At 37.6% G+C, this 18045-nt stretch overlaps 3 non-coding genes across 3 annotated transcripts; 2 read left to right on the top strand and 1 right to left on the bottom strand.

Moving 5' to 3' along the window:
* The first annotated feature begins 1944 nt into the window (after window positions 1-1944).
* Window positions 1945-2039, top strand: Trnam-cau (transfer RNA methionine (anticodon CAU)). The gene is made up of 2 exons: window positions 1945-1981; window positions 2004-2039. It is a non-coding gene; the product is annotated as a tRNA-Met (tRNA).
* Window positions 2040-4542: 2503 nt separating this feature from the next.
* Trnam-cau (transfer RNA methionine (anticodon CAU)) lies at window positions 4543-4637 on the bottom strand. The gene is made up of 2 exons: window positions 4601-4637; window positions 4543-4578 (listed from the first exon to the last, which is right to left on the bottom strand). It is a non-coding gene; the product is annotated as a tRNA-Met (tRNA).
* Window positions 4638-9362: 4725 nt separating this feature from the next.
* On the top strand, window positions 9363-9457 carry Trnam-cau (transfer RNA methionine (anticodon CAU)). The gene is made up of 2 exons: window positions 9363-9399; window positions 9422-9457. It is a non-coding gene; the product is annotated as a tRNA-Met (tRNA).
* The last annotated feature ends 8588 nt before the right edge of the window (window positions 9458-18045 follow it).

Genomic DNA, 18045 nt, shown 5'->3' with positions numbered 1-18045 from the left:
CATAACAAAAATAGCAGGACTTACAAATATATATAACATACAGAAAATTGCACTACTGGGTACTGCACACATTCTACGCAAAACACTTTCAATACAGTAAACATAAGAGCACCACAGCAAACCACAGCACATACCCAAGGCGCACAGAGCTGCGCTCGGTAGTGAAGTGAAAGCACGTTATAAAAATAAAACTACTGAATAATAATAATAATAATAATAATATTAATTGGCATAGGTGCCCTGAGAATGACAGACTAAAACAATACCTATTGTCATAGGTGCCCTGGGAATGACAGCGAAACGGGCTGATTACTACCTAGCTCAGATACCAGGAAACCCCAAAATGGCTGAAGTTCAAAAGATAGTGCTCATGGGAACTGCCCATATCCTACGTAAAATACTGTCTATGTGATCTCAAATTTTAAAACAAATACATACTTTTCTTATGGTTTCTTAAACATTCCCTAGAACAACATTATGTACAAATCCAAATATATGGTAACCTAGGCATAACACCTACATGAACTTCTAACTTGTCGTCTCTTGAGGTCACTGGGTGAAACTTGGATCCAACTTGTACAAATGCAAAGCAAAGGTCAAACATAAAATAATAATAATAATAATAATAATAATAATAATAATTTTGGCACAAGTTTTCAGGAAAAGGTGTAAGTCGATTACATCGCCCCCAGTGCTCAACTGGTACTTATTTTATCGACCCCGAAAGGATGAAAGGCAATGTCGACCTCAGCAGAATGTGAACTCTGATCGTAAAGCCAGGAGAAATATCGCTAAAGAATTTGTCCGGCATGCTAACGATTTTGCCTACTCACCGCCTTGAACGCAAAAATTAATAATAATTATTATTAATGTCTATAGATTCATTGGAGTTAGCTAAGAATTATCGAAGGAGCGTCAATTTTGGGCGCTTGGCCTTGTTGAAATAACGGCTATATGTCTTTCATATCAGACCATACTGTCTTCAAAAATTGAAGAATATCGTTGTAATAGGCCTGACCAGTGGTTTACTTGCAACTAGACTCACACGTCCACTTTTACGCAGGGAGAAAGTAACGAGTTAAGGAGATGATAGTTTCCATTTTACGCACACGGCCAGCAATATTGAGGAGAAGGATTAGTCTATACTTGTTATTTAACCGGTACTTATTATATCGAACCTGAATGGGTTAAAGTTGAAATTGAACACGGCTAGATTTGATCTCAGGACGGAAAGGACTGGAATAAATACTAGTAGGTAATTCTGCCGGTCTAGTAGTCTCCAGTGAGATGGAGGTTAGTCGGTTCCTCCGGGAAGAAAGATTATCTCCCTTGCACAATGAACTACAGGGAAGCAAAAATTAATATACTTGTATTGAAATTAGTTAACATATAATCAAATACTTACAAATATTAGTAATTGAAATTTAATTAGAGTTATTCAGAGAAAGTATTGAGATAAAATATGACATTATATTTTATCTCAATATGATTTGGAGATTTTAAAAATCTAACAAATATTTTTACATTCCGTTATAAAATAGGCTTTCATATGTCAGAAAATATATTTATTCAGTAAAAGTAGCATGTCGCAGTTGAGGAACGAACTCACGACCTTCAGATTCCACAACTGATTTTAAGATTGACGCGCTGCCTACTGCGCTATCGAAGAACTGACGACAGTTTCTAGCTACTTTCTAATTATTAGAAACTGTTACTTTCTAAATATTTGGTTGCCTAATTAACTTACTCCAAGGTCTATCATTTCACATATATAACATTGTTAAAGGATAATTAATTACATAATTATGTAATTAATTCACCTTTAATAATTACTTCTCCTTTAGTAATGCTGTATATGTGAAATAATAGACTTAGTAGTTGACAAAATAATCAGAAAGTAATTGTTTTCCTTTAACAAGTCAACTAGAAGAACTTATTGTCAGTGCCTCGGTAGCGCAGTAGGCAGCGCGTCAGTCTCATAATCAAACCAATTCTGTAGAGGAATCTGAAGGTCGTGAGTTCGATCCTCACCTGGGGCACATTAGTTTTATTTTTTAAGTTGAATAATTATATTTTCTGACACGGAAGAAAACCTATTTTATAAAGGAATGTATAAATGCTTGATAGAATTAAAAATTCCCCAAACCATATTGATAAATCTGAGGCTGATGTGTTCGATCCTCACTTAGGGACAAATATTCATTTTCTATTTTTTACTAAGAAAGTCTATTTATTGTTGTGAAACCTCACATCAGCTCTTATTTGTCTTACAACATCGTGTAGATAATCGGCCAACGAATAAATATACATTCTTCTGGGGGAGACTAGAACTTGAACATAAAACTGATAAAACTTTCATTAATTTTAAAGTAATCTCCTTTCTGTTCTTAGTATCTTGGTACCTGTTGCATGATCTGTGTTTTACAACTAGGGACTATCCACCAAGGAGGATTCAGTGACTATTTTGTAGAGCATTTCAACTTGTAGATCACACTCTGTATAGACAATCACTTAAAAATCTAACAAGAAAAGTTCACCTCATTTTGTAAAGTTGATTTGCAAGCGTGTCAAAAAATGAATTTATTCAAGAAAAACAAACTATAATTTGTGGCCGCGGGTGACAGTCGAACTCTCGACCTTCAGATTCCTCCACAGATTTGGCGTAACAATGAGACTGAACTGCTGCCTACTGCGCTCCTGCGGCAACTAACAGTTTTCCTGGTAGTTCGTTATATACACATGATTACTTTCTAACTGTTAAGTCCTCACCTGATATGTATACATTATCTACTATTTCTTACATATGTCGTTACTACTCAGGTAATCTTTACAGAATAATTTCCATATACTTTATCAAATTCCTTCTTTGAATAACCCTAATTAATATCAATTAGCTGTATTTGTTATTACATTGTGTTAAAAGCTTTACTCGTTACTTAGGTAACATGTTGCTTTATTATAGTGTAAGGCTCTTTATGTTCTAAACTTAGTCAACTTTACCTTTTACCCAAACGAAATCGAAAAACAATAAAGCACGAGTATTATACAGAGTCAATAACCTTAAGTAATAATCAAAAACTGGGTCTTTCTTTTATCGCCCTGAATATTAGCTGTCAACGTGTATCAAGTAATCGGTACCAGCTTGTTATAGGCTACAGTTGCTATAAAATGGACTAACGTTTCGTCAATAATAACAGAGGAACGCTGACCGAGTACACCTTCTGACTAGAAAAAGCTCCGCTGCGGCCAGCCCCAGTATATGAACGGTCTGGTAATGGTGAAAATACATGTCCTGACTGCTTCAGTACATCCGATATGCCAGGCTGTGTCTTCGTATATCTGTTAGAAAATATAAATGTATTACAGCTATTCGTCGACTAACTATCCACATGATGTCATTGGACTATTCGGAGTTGATCTGATGTGGGAGTTTTCAGAATACTAAAAGAACTTTCTAGACCACTTTCTCAATGCCATTTTTCACTTATGGACCTCTTTGATTCCTATTTCACTTGGATGGACCCACATGGCCACTTGATGTGTAAAAAAAAAAATCCTATTACGTTTTTATAATCAAATACGTTTAGGAGTTGTAAATAACAAAAATATCAGAATATTTTGTGTATTGTAAAAGTGCGTGGCACCTTGGGCAAGTGTTTTCTACTATAGCCTCGGGCCAACCAAAGCCTTGTGAGTGGATTTGGTAGACGGAAACTGAAAGAAGCCCGTCGTATATATGTATATATATATATGTGTGTGTGTTTGTGTGTCTGTGCTTGTCCTCCTAGCATTGCTTGACAACCGATGCTGGTGTGTTTATGTCCCCGTAACTTAGCGGTTCGGCAAAAAGAGACCGATAGAATAAGTACTAGGCTTACAAAGAATAAGTCCCGGGGTCGATTTGTTCGACTAAAGGTGGTGCTCCAGCATGGCCGCAGTCAAATGACTGAAACAAGTAAAAGAGTAAAAGAGTATAACGAGATAAATTTCAATCACAAAATCTTACATGGACCCCCAAGGGCCATACGGACCCCGGTTGAGAACCCCTATTCTAGAGAGATAAATGATAAATGTATATAAATAAAACAAAATCAAAAACATTTTCCAGAAGTGAGGGTTGAAATCATAACCCTTAGATTCCTCAATAAGATTTGGAGATTTGTCAATCTAAGAAATATCTACACACAACCTTCTATAAAATAGGTTATTTTTGTCTCAGGAAATATAAACATTAAAGTAAAACAATATGCCATAGGTGAGGATCGAACGCATAACTCTAAGATTGCTCAGTTTGATACAACCTAGTAAGACGGTTGGCTGAGAGAATCGTTACCACGTCAGGAAAATGTTTAACTGCATTTCATCCGTATTCGTGTTCTGAGTTCAAATTCCTACAAGAACGACCTTTACCTTTCAACCTTTCGAGGTCGATAAAATAAGTACCAGGTAGATGTAATCGATTGACTACTTCCCCAAAATTTGAAACTAATATGACACTAACTCTTACAAAGTGGGTTTCCTTCTGTGTGAGATTAAAAGAAATGCCCCAGGTGAGGATCGAACTCACGACCTTCAGATTCCTCTAAAGATTTTACCTGATTATGAGACTGACGCGCTGCCTACTGCGCTACCGAGGCACCTGCAACACTGTCATATATTTGACTACTTAAAGACTATTACTTTTAATTATATACTCAACGAATTTACTATAATAAGCTCTATTATTTCGCATACATGAGGATTACTCACGAAGAATTAAACATTACAAATCAAGAATTAATTACATAATCATTGCGATATATTTAATCTTAATACTTTCTTGTATGTCTCTAATGAACTTTTAATTACCTATGTCCCAAATTACTTCCTCATATGTTGACTCCTTTAATTACACGCTAAATAGATTTTGTTGTTATTCTTTTTTTCCTCCGCGAGAGTTCATTGTGCAAGGGAGATAACCTATCAAAATGGCTGGCCTTGTATCTGACAGAATCGCCTTACCTTATTTCTTCTGTCTATTTACGTCCTGAGTCCAAATCCTGCTTAGGTCAACTTTGTTTTTATCTTTCAGAGCTAGGGTCGATAAAATAAAGTACCAGTCAAGTACTGGTATCGATAGTATCCACTTAATTTCTCCAGTATTTTGTTAACGAGATAACCTACATGAATATGCTATGATCTAATCATGGAATAAAAACATAAACAAATATACGAAAATAAATGAAGATTTTACATAATACGATGCCGCTTTATTTTATGCCTATTTATGTCCTTTATTTAAAATTGCATGATTTAAACGTTATCATGACATTAAATTCTGGTCGTCATGAGCTTGAAGCTGATCAAGGCCAAAATTTATTCCGGTTTCTATGACCTGCAAGCGACGAAGATTGGTAATTAGGCTGTGTGTTACATATCCCAGGGCCACAAGATTTACATGTATAAACCTGAACTTGTAATCTGGATAGAGTAACTGCAGATTTCTCAATAGTTCATCATAGGTGTTCTCTTTTTGCCTGATCTTCAGCTTCATGTTAACATCCGCTGGGCTGCTAATTTCCACAACTGTTCACAGTTTCTCTTCTGTTTCCCAGATCATTATATCAGGTCTGTTATGCTTACATCTTATGGAGAAGGTCGTGAACTTGCCCTGAAGGAAAAGTGCTTCATGTCACATAATTTTTTAGTTGAATATGTTTATCTTCTGACACTGAAGAAAGAAAAAAAAATCCATGCATCGTCTTCTGCTCATAGAGGCTCATCCTTTCATTTGATGATACGCTGCGTTAGAGTCGTACGACTTCTTTGGGCATGTATTCTAGGTTATCAGACAAAGAGTTTTGCCTTCCAAATCTTATGATGTTATCACCCTCATGTATGCAAACTTGGTCAAGTTATGCATTTCGACACTTGGTGGTTAAAAGATGTTGCCGAAGGGATATGATGCGACGTTCAAAGGCATTTTGGATCGATGTTGAGCTTCTGCCGCCTTGTTTTCGTTTTAGGTAGCGGCGGTTTATGTCAGTGTTTATGTGGTAATTATGTATGCTTGTTAGTATTGTTCGAGTTTTCACATCAATGACTCGGATCCCATCAAGCGTCCAATCAAGCAGCCCAAATGTTGGTATGAGTACTTGCACTGCATACACAGTGTGGGCCACTGTTTTATTGACTGGAGAAAGTTCAGAAGTTCACATTTTCTTTATTTGGCTGTCAAATTATTGAAAATGATGTTACTAGCCTGGTTTATAATTTCCCCCTTTTCACAACCATATAGCAACATTTATCCTGACCAAACTTCAATCCTACATCCTTTGAGAATGTTGTAACTAGTTCAAGGCTCTTTTTCATCTCATGCATATTCTTTGCATAAAGTTTTAAGTCATCCACAAAGAAACCGTGTGTAATTTTGGTATTTCTGTTTCATTGTGAACTAGTGAGATATCCTTCAGACTTCCTTAACATGAATGACAAGGGGTTTACAGAATGCATAAACAACATTACAGAGAGGCTGTCTCCTTGTAATATGTTTTTGCGATACTGTATTCTATCGGTGATAATACAGTCACTTTTTGTGTTTAATTGCAATATGGTGACCCACGATGAAGTCAGGTCATCAGCTATGGTTTTGACTATTCTCAATGGAACTTTAGCAAGTTGAAGGGCTTCTAGTATCCATGAGTGCGGAACAGAGTCAAAGGCTTTCTTGTAGTCTAGCCACATTGAAACTAGGTTCCTCCTACGCTCTCGCACCTCTGGCACTACAGTTTTGTTGATTAACAATTGCTCGGCACATCCCCAGACCCCCTTCTTCCCAGCTGCTTATTCTATTGTGATAATGTTATTGGTTTCACAATGGTCTTGGGGGAAGAGGTTTAACCATGCTGTGTATATCTTATACATTAAGTTCTGGCATGCAATTGGCCGGTTGTTTTTTGCCATGTGGGTGGTTCTGCATTTGGGGATCAATTTTGTCTCTGCCAGAGCTAACCAGTGTGGTATGCTATTGTTCCCAATGAAAGCTTGCTGGTACAGATTGACAAAATATGTTAGCTTCTTGTACCGATATGCAGCAATCAAGTCTCTTCCAGGGGCTTTTCCATCCTGGAGTTTCTGGATCACAGATGCAAGAGTTTCACCATCAATATTGTATGTCTTGGATGTATCGCAAGCGCAATAACTTTTTCGGATCTCTATGTATGTATGTATGTATGTATGTATGTATGTATGTATGTATGTATGTATTTCGGTATGTCTTCTTTTCTATTTTAGATGTCCAACAGATACATACATCCTCTCAACACATGCACTGTTGACCTAGCTGAGAATCAACCATGCGATATTTAGAGGTAGTGAGGGCTACATCAACCTAATTATTCGATAAAACTAAATTTTATTTTTTGGCAAATTCTTCCGCCTTGTTATAGCAACGCCGCAAGGGATATACTTTGAATTCGTTAAAAGTAAGGAGCAAAAACCCACTTCGATCAAGAAGGGCCATGAGATTGCACCTAGAAACTTCTTCTCCGAGGCACAAGTCCGAGCAAGGTCGATCAGCAGTCACCCATGTATACCAGTCTCCTATTTCCACGCTATCGATGTTGACCAAGGCTGTGAATCGAGCAAATATTTATACTTCCCTTTATAAAATGAGTTTCTTCAGTGTCAGAAAATAAACATATTCAACTAAAAAATTATGTGCCATGAAGCACTTTGCCTTCAGGGCAAGTTCACGACGTTCCGATATTTCCACTTGATTGATTACGACAGCAACTTGCTGCCTACTGCGCTACCGAGGTAGTGGGAACTACTTTTTCTGCCTTAGCACAGCATCGCTGCAGGGTGTGTATAATATTATACATGCAATAAAAAACAGAAAGAATATTTTAATCGAACTGTGCGGTATCTTTCAAATATTTACACCTCCCTTTATAACGTGGATACTTTATTGTGTCAAAAAGTACATTTTTACAACTAAAAATAGGGGAGAAAAATGTGCCGTGGTTGAGGACCGAACTCACGACCTTCACACTGTGTCACGCTAAATATAACTATGTTAAGGATACACGTGTCTGTGGAGTGCTCAGCCACTTGCACGTTAATTTCACGAGCAGGCTGTTCCGTTGATCGGATCAACTGGAACCCTCGACGTCGTATGCGACGGAGTGCCAACAACTTTTAGCTCTATTATTTCACTCATTTAACATTACTAATGAAGAATGAAACATTACTAAAGAGGAAATAATTAGATAATTATTACGTTTTATTTAATTCCACTACTTTCTTTGCGTATATTTAATTAACTTTTCATTGCCTACACTTTTAATTACCTACGGCTTCAGGACATTACCGTATTTATCAGGCCACAAAATCCTATGTGACGCACAATTATCTTTAAATGGTTGCGTAATACTTTGTCATTTAATATAGAAGGAGGGCTGTGCCTATGACCTTTTGACCTCAGATAGAAATAGAGTAGAGGAAGGAACGGAGGAAAGTATCCCTATTCCAGAGATCAGGCCCAGGCTTGTAACAGAGTGGGCTCTGCTAAAGGTATTCAAGGACTAAGTGGTGGTGTTTAATCGGGTGACGGATTAACTCAACTAACTCAGAGGGCCACGGTGGGATTTGAACTCAGAACACGAAGAGATGGCACTTATACTGCAAGGCGTCCTGTCCTGTTCTGACAATCCTGCTAATCAATCGCCGCGAATAGAGGCTTCATTTATTGACCCTCGGAAGTATGATATTCAAACATTAAACTGGACGGTAGTTGACATCAGAACAAAAACTCGAATATATGCTGCAAGGTCCCTTTGTCCGATGCTCTGTAATTGAGGGCCACTTAACTTCGAATTTTAGTTGGTCAAGCAGCAGTATAGAAGTTCTTTAGTTCGCTCGTGATGATGATGATGATGATGATCATGGTCATGATCATATTTGTTGCTTAGTTCTAGGTCAGCCCTGATCAAAGGCGATCATATCGGTGGCTGTTATTTCTATTTGGCACAATTTATCTAAAGACTACATCATCCAATGTATCTTCACATTTATAAGGAGGAGGGATGTGATCCGAAAGAGATTTAACTGTTATTTCTTGCAGTTGGAGTGACCACATAAAGGCACTTCTTCTTGAACCAAGATTTCTTACTTCCCTTTGTTGTAGGAACTAACACCACTTATTAGAATTAGAACTTCGCATCTAATTAAGCAATTATCATTAAAAGAATGAAAGGATATTAATGAGATTTAGTTTGTTTATGCTAATCAACTGAAGATATAAATAAAATAATAGAGCAAACGATATAAACACAACTGAGTTGGTCATGTTCTATACTAAGTTAAAGAACGTACCTTCAAGTGCCTCGGTAGCGCAGTAGGCAGCGCGTCAGTCTCATAATCATAATACATTGGTCGAGCTATCTGAAGGTCGTGAGTTCGATCCTCACCTGGGGCAAAGTTTTTTTTGTTTCATTTCATATTATATATTATAAATATGTTATTGTTACCGCCACTGACATTTTCTTGCTCCTCTCATATATTTTTTTTTCTTTTTTTTTTTTTTTTTTTTTTTTGCACACTTTAACCTCATTTAAACTGAAATACACACTTCTCTCTCGGATCTAAAAAGGGAATAATTATATCGTCGCTTGTCCTATCAGAAAAAGCAGCAAAATATCTCTTAAATCACACCCTGTTGTCTAAAGGGAAAGTTACACGAGACAATGTAATCCTACATAGCCTTAAAAAGACGAGACAATAGAACTTCTGTTTGATCTGTTTTGTTTTATATCATAAGTTTTCTAAATCAGGAATAACTTAGGGGTTAGTAGCCCGCGCTCTTAACCACTACGCCAAGATTCCGAGTTCGATTCCAGGCAGTGACCTACATAATAATAATAATAATAATAATAATAATAATAATAATAATAATAATAATAATAATAATAATAATAATAATAACATCGTAACCCAGGTTCGAAATTTTCCCAAGGCACCTGATGAAGCCGAAACGTTTTGTTAACAACAAACGAGATGAGGATAAATATCCGTCAAATGTAAACAACGTAAATAGAGGTACTTCAGTTCAGGACAGGAGATGGGAAGATACTACAGAGATTCTGAATAAACGAACTAAAATTTCTACTGTAATTTGGGGGAGAGATTGTGAAGTGCACAAATGTACCTCACAAACTGAACTTGAAATATGCTTGTTTTTCAGCATGAGCGGTGGTGAATATACGACTCGTAATATTGTCCTCTCTCTCTCTCTCTCTCTCTTTCTCTCTCTCTCTCTCCCTCTCTCTCTCTCTTTCTCTCTCTCACTCTCTCTCTCTCTCTCTCTCTCTCTCTCTCTCTCTCTCTCTCTCTCTCTCTCCCTCTCTCTCTCTCTCTCTCTCTCCGGTCGCGCTGCTTTCGCTGATTCTCATGACTCTCTGTCACTATTTAATTCCATTATTATGAATTTGAATTGAAAGCTTGAGTCATAGTGAATTTTTCATTAGATGGTTGCGCAACCCTGGACACTGACCCTATGGATGCGTTGCATTTATTCTCTTGATAGAGCTTGGTGACCCTGACCATTGATCTTCTAGTACTCTTCCGTTCAGCATCAACGTAAGAAGCACCGTTGGCTTAGTTGATCTCTTCCGAAACCTCTTCACAATTGACCACTCTGAAGTCCCATGACTTCGCCATATCCCTGGCAGGGTAGTTGAACAAGTGCTACACCTTGCTAAAGGGCAACCTATAACTATGCAGGGCAAACTCCTCATATATACCTCCATATCCAAATTGTCGACAATGGCGAATAAACACCACCAACGTGTTGTTCGCAAAGTTTTTCACAATAAAAAACATAAGGATACAGGTGATTATGAACTTCATGAAACAAATGCAAAATAGTATACCCAAGAGGATGGTTTTGTTGATCCTCATTGCAGACTAGTATAGATTAGTAGCGAAGTACATTCACTGTTAAGGGCCATCGGTTTACTATTGACAGAATTCGGATTAGTTAAATGAACTTCAAGTCTCAGGTAGGTGGAGTATATTGTGAGGCTGTGAAATGAAGATCGAAAGTACGGCCTTTAGATAGAGTGGCGTTAAACAAAGGTTATGGAACCCGCACGTTGCCTCCTGTTCTGTCAAGGCAATTAATACTAATTCCTCAATTAGAGTACATAACTATGAATGAATTTGGCATGTATTCCTTACGTTACACAATCGTAGTGAGGGGCTGGTGATTAACTGATGAATAGCAGTAGCTAAAAAGGCAAAACACTTAATGAAAAATCCTATGATAGAATGAAAATATGTATCAGCGTGGGTGGTGAGCTCTCTGTACAACTGCTGATAGAGGCGTACATCGTTGCCACGTCTCTACAAAAGAGTGTGGGTCACCCGCAGGAATGAAAAGCCACATCCGTACTACTTATGTTCAAGAGAACAATCAAGCGAGAAGCTTACTCAAAATCGAGCTGCAGCCAGGTAGGTAGGTAGGTAGGGAGGGAGGGGGTAGGGAGGTAGGGAGGTAGGTAGGTAGTTAGGCAGACAGGCAAATAGGCAGGTAGGTATGTGCAAGTATATGCACATACACATATACATACATACTGTTTTTCTTTAAAAAAAAACATAAAAATGCGTCTCTCCCTCTCGTCATGTGTGTGTGTGTTGATGCAAAAAGCAAAAATAGAACTCAAAATATGAGTATATGCATCTTTTTATTTATAATTAGCAGAAGTAACAGAGTGTCTCAAGGTCCGTGCATTTCGTGCGTAGGTACTTGCGTTGACACTTATCAAACTTGATAAGTGCCAACGCACGAATCTCTCGGACCTTGAGTCACTTCGTTACTTCTGCTAAATATGAATTATATATATATATATAACCCAAAGAAAGCATTATAAACTTAGCCGTACATAGGCATAACACAGAAAAAAGAAAGGGAATTCAACTCCGAAAGTAATATTCCACTATGGCCTTGCCCGTGTTAGCTTACTTGAAGATCCGAAGAACAAAAGGCCGTGCAAATCGTTACAATAAAATATAAATTGCTTCCCTTGTTTCAAACCACAGCATTATAAGGAATTCAAAATTGAAAATTTTTACCTAAGGGAGGCAACTTTTAGAACACTCTCAGCGAAGCTTATATGCTACTATTAAATTTGTGAAATAGGGTTACTACTAGCAATCTTTTCTCAGCTACCATCTGCGTTTTCTTATATCACCTGTATCGCCTGAATCGCACAGACTGTCAGATGTTGCTATACATCACTGGTCACAATGCACTTCCAATTCTTTCTTGATTCTATGATTCTTTTCTATCTTCACTGAAGTAAGTTTTATTCAGTCGTTTTCCACATGTCCTTTTCCGGTCTCTTAGATACCACTCGAGTGGAGGAGCAATGGTCCAGTGGCTAGGGCAGCGGACTCGCGGTCATAGGATCGCGGTTTCGATTCCCAGACCGGTCGTTGTTAGTGTTTATTGAGCGAAAACACCTAAAAGATCCACGAGGCACCGACAGGGGGTGGTGGTAAACCCTGTTGTACTCTTTCACCACAACTTTCTCTCATCTTACTGCTTGTTTCTGTTGTGCCTGTAATTCAAAGGGTCAGCCTTGTCACACTGTGTCATGCTGAATATCCCCGAGAACTACGTTAAGGGTACACGTATCTGTGGAGTGCTCAGCCACTTGCACGTTAATTTCACGAGCAGGCTGTTCCGTTGATCGGATCAACTGGAACCCTGGATGTCGTAAGCGACGGAGTGCCAACAAAAACAGATACCACTCGGCAATTGTTCGGATCCACCTGATCTCTGTGAACCTTCCAAAATGTCTAACCCAGTGGAACTTGTGCTTTAAGTATTCTGCGATCAGTTCGTTACACTCTGCTTCGTTCTCCAATTCCCTCATTTCGTATATACTTTTGCAATGATATTCCGAGCGTGAATGGTTTCGTGGATCTTTGTGTCGTAGCCAATCGATGTTGTCTTTGTGTAGCAGCCCATGTCTCTCTTGCATAAAAGGGTGCAGATGGAACTGTGCCATTGCAGAGATTGGCTCGTAGGATCTTGTCTTGCTTTGCCTTGAGTACATCTTTTATCGAGGTAAATGTCTTCCATCTTGTCCTTATTCTCCTCGTCTAGGCCCCAAGTAGACGTATTGCTTTACCTCCTTCATTTCATCGCTTCGCATAGATTTTGATTTCATACGGTTCATTTTAAGCCCTTTGGCTGAGATGTGGATGTTCAGCTCTATTAGCATGGTTTGCAGCTGATCTGTAGTTAAACAATGATTCGAAGGCACGTTGGTAGGTTGCCATTGATGTTCGTGCCACCTCTTTCGTCAATGTCGCTGACGACCATATCTAGACGTACGGCGAAGAGCTTTGGAAAGAAGGTGTCTCTTAGTTTGAGACGATTCTCAGTTGGAACTCTTATAAGTGACAATAGCAGAGCTATATCGGTGGTGCATCGGAAGTTCACATATCTGAGCAGTTAGGTGTATTGCACCTCGACTCCTTGCATTTCCAGAGATTTGAACACTGCATTCGTCTCGATGCTATCGAAGACCTTTCAATAGTCGACGAAAGCGATACACAGAGGCAGTTTGTATTCTTTCGTTCGTTCTATAAGCTGTGATAGAGTGAATATGTGATCCATCGTACTATAGTTCTTACTGAAACCTGCTTGTTTTCTCGACTGCTGGTCATCGAGCAGTTTCAACAGTCTGGTGACTATGATCTTGTAGAGGTGAAAGAAGAGAATATGGTGCAGTAAATTCTTAAATCTCCTCTGTCACGCTTCTTATGAAACAAAATGATATTAAATTCTTTCCACAACGAGGATATTTTACTCTCCTTCAGGTAGCGCTTAAAGCGTAGAACGAGAATTTTCCACAGATCTTCTTAAAAATCGTTCTACGCATTAATTTTCTAATATAATAATGGTAGTGGTGGGGATTACTTCTTTATAATTCATAATAAGAAAACACAGTTTACCTTAATTCTTAACATAATAAATATTGTGTGTATGTAAATATATATATATATATATATATATATATATATATATATATATATATATATATATATATATATATACATATATATATATATATAAAGTAGACTTACTTGCAAAAAAGGACGTGTGCGTTCAATAATGTGATAATACAAAGAATATATATACATGTATACACACATATATGTACATACTTACATCTACATGTGTATATATATGCATATCAGGGTACAGGACGTTAGAACAATGAACTACAGACAACGGAACGAACACATAGGAAAACGTGAATAGAGGCAGCTGATGAAGGAATATTCCAAGTGGCTTTCCGTTTTCCTATGTGTTCGTTCCGTTGTCTGTAGTTCATTGTTCTAACGTCCTGTACCCTGATATGCATATATATATACACATGTAGATGTAAGTATGTACATATATGTGTGTATACATGTATATATATTCTTTGTATTATATATATATATATATATATATATATATATATATATATATATACTGAATAGTCCACAAAATAAAGTCAGCAAATAACGTTTCTTCAAACATTCAAGGGAGAAGACTTCTATAAAGTTAGAAAATTACGTCTCTTGAATCATAGAAGTGTTTTCGATTCTTGAGAACCGTAGTACATCGAGGTTACACGTTGCGAAAGTTCAAGGTCTAGTTGCTGAGGTGTTGGACACATGATCATAAGGTCTTGAGTTTACTTCCGGGATCAAGCTGAATGTTACTTCCTTCAGCAAAATGCTTTATTTCATGTTATTCCAGTCTACTCAGCTCTAAAGGTACAGCCTTCTTACTCTCTAGCTGTCACATCCTGAGTGATCCGAAATGTCTAGGATGAAGGAACCGAGTTCCTATGTCTGCTCTTTACACTCTCCTCAAGTACTTTACACAGTTAACAAAAGAATAGTTAACGTTAACAAACTTTAGTCGCTTGCGAGCGATAACTGGCTGCACATTTTTGTACAAACCCTATTAACATTTCTGTATAAAGCTTAGTTTTATATTTAATATAAATAAACTGATAACATAGCTTTGGTTAATGTTTGAATTAAATATTTGGCCAATTAACTAGCTGAGATACCAACTCAATTCACTAAACATAACTTTTTAAATGTAAAATACATCATTATACTGTTGGAAGGATTTGAAAATGCTTAATTTAGTTTAATTAGCCTCGGGTTATATTGTGCTGATGATTCCAAACAAGGGTGAAATATCGCTATACACAGCTACTAACGACTAAAAATTTTATGGTTTTATAATGTGCAGGGGAAAGAAATATTAAATGTATATAATCTGCAAACATCTACTCTTGATTTAAATTTTAAACTTCCAAATCTGCCTCAACTTAAGTTAATCTAGAAGGGCTTGTCTGCATCAGGAGAATATAACATATTTGTTAACCGTTATGTTAGAAATTATAATATCAGACGCTTTGTTGTGCAGTCATTGTGCAACAAACGATGGACAGGATAAATATGTGGTTGGGAATCCTGTCAATGAGTTTGTTGTTCTTAATTGTGCAGGGGTTCTCAACCATTTTTTACCCATGGACCCCTGTGAATCCTCTTTTATTTGGGTGAACCCTCATAGCCATTCGATGTTTAAAAAATCTTATTGTATTTTTATAATTAAATTTTATTAGGACTTGGATAAAAACTGTTAAAATATTCTGTGTATTAGGGACGTATAACCAATTTATTGCACTTAAACTTTATTGGTCTGAAACACAATTTTTCATGGCCCCTGAAAAATTACTGTGGACCCCAATTTACTATATTGCTTCTGTGGAACCCCAGCACAGCCACAACCAGAAAAAAAATCTTATATGAACCCCGGTTGAGAACCCCTGTATTAGTGTTTAAACAACTCTATATAATAAGAGCCGATATAAGGATTGCTTGATTTATCCAGTTATAGTTATGCATTACATCACATTGAGAGAGAGAGAGAGAGAGAGAGAGAGAGAGAGAGAGAGAGAGAGAGAGAGAGAGAGAGAGTAAAAGAGAGATCCAGTGTGTGTCAACGTTAAGAAGTTCGACTCGAGAGAGGAACGCTGACCAATAATAGTAGCGGGATGCTAAAGATGATAAAAGCGACATGATCGATAAACACCAGATACATGGATCTTTTGGGGCAATATTTTGGACAGAAGGGAATGCTATGTCTATTAGTACGCAAGTCTTTTTCTTTTCCATTCCTTGATTATTATAACTGTGCGATTAGCTTTTATTTCTTTGTAAGTTTGAACGGACATATCCCAGATGATTGTGGCCTGGTCGTTGTCATGTACTTTGCTTGGCACATGTTTATACCATTTCTTGTCAGTTTTTATGTTGTAATGTTGGCATATGGATTGAACTACTTACTCGGTCATGTCTATATTAATAAAATTGCTTTGATAAGACTGGCGTGTCGGTCTTCTATATAGTCCTTACACTCTCCTCTTCTCTCAACTAGCCCTGCAAAGATTTTAGCGTTCCATTAAATAATGAATAAATACATAAATAAATAAATATTACGCTGATTGTCTGCTGGTATCTGTGTGTGTGTGTGTGTGAGAGAGAGAGAGAGAGAGAGAGTGTGTGTGTGCGTGTGTGTTTAACATACAGACTGCGTGTAGAATGTCAGCTGATATCTCTCTGTGTGTGAGTTGTCATCTGTGTACGTTTGTGTAACAATATAAGACTATAATTGTCTGCTGATATATGTGCATATATGTGTGTGTTTATATATGTATGCATATGTGTACGCATAAAACGAATAGACTGTGTATATGCGTACGTAACAATATGTGACTGTGCTTGAGTGTGTATGTGCGTATGCTGTTACCTGTGTATGTTTGTGTAACGTAACAGTAGGAGATTATGCAATTCTCAGCTGGTATCTGCTGGCGCGTGGCTTAGAGGTTAGGGCATTCGGCTCACGCTCGTGAGTTCGAAGACTAGCGGCGCGTTATTACACGGTACTCCTCCAGTTCACTCAGCTCGCAAAAGTGAGTTGTACCTGGAATTCACAAGGGTCAACCTTGTCTGTATATAAATTTAGATTTGGCAAGGACTGGACTGCCAGAGATGATGTGGTTAACTGTCTTATTGTGCTGGTTGCATATTCTGCATTTGGTATGAGGGTCCGTTTTCATTATCCTGCTTTAATAGTTGTTTGTGGTCAGGCTTTTGTCTTCGGCAGCGAGAATCACTCCTTCCGTTTCAGCTTTTAGACCAGAGCTTTTGAGCCATTGTTGGCTCTTACTTAGGCTCACATCTTCTCTGTCAAGTCTTGCATGGCATTGGCCATAGTGCGATTTTTTTCTCTCCATTTCGTCTTCAATATGTTTTGTAGTTCTGTTTTTGTTTTGTCTCTTTGACCACTTCTACCATGATGTCATCTAAGATTAGTGTATCAGTGTAGTTTGTTTCTGTTTTGTATTCTTTTTCGCCTCGTGTTTAGAGGAAAGCGCTTTCTTTTACTCATGTTATTTTATTTCTTCCTCTTTCTGTTTCTAAGTACTTTTCTAGTCCAGCTATTGTTATTTTATAGTAGTTCTCTATCTGTGCCAAGCCACGACCTCCTTTTAAGCAGGGTAGATATATTCTGTCCGTGTCTACTTTGGGGTAGTGACTTCAGTATGCTGTTAGTTGTTTTCTGGTTTTTCTATCTAAGTTTCTCAGTTCACTGATCTTCCAGTTTATTATGTTGAAGCTGTGATTTATACCTAGTATGGCTAGCGTGTTTATCCCTATTATCTTATTTTTAGCATTGGGTTCAGTGTTTAATATTAGTCTAACTCTTCTCTAATATTCTCTCATAATTTACTCTTTCTTTCTGTATGTTGCATTTTAGCTGTGTCGTCTATTCCTAGATATTTGTATGGGTGATTGTGGTCTAATGCTCTGATTTCTGTGTCTATGTTGAGTACAGTGTTTTCAGTGTTGATTACTTTCCCTCATCTCAGTGTCACTTTAGCACATTTGCCCAGCCCCATGCTCATTCCGATGTCCTTGCTG

Source organism: Octopus bimaculoides, chromosome 11 (assembly GCF_046866305.1).
Source record: "Octopus bimaculoides isolate indiv1 chromosome 11, ASM4686630v1, whole genome shotgun sequence".
Lineage (NCBI taxonomy): Eukaryota > Metazoa > Mollusca > Cephalopoda > Octopoda > Octopodidae > Octopus > Octopus bimaculoides.
Note: the sequence above shows the minus strand (reverse complement) of the source record. Positions and strands in the feature narration are given on the sequence as shown.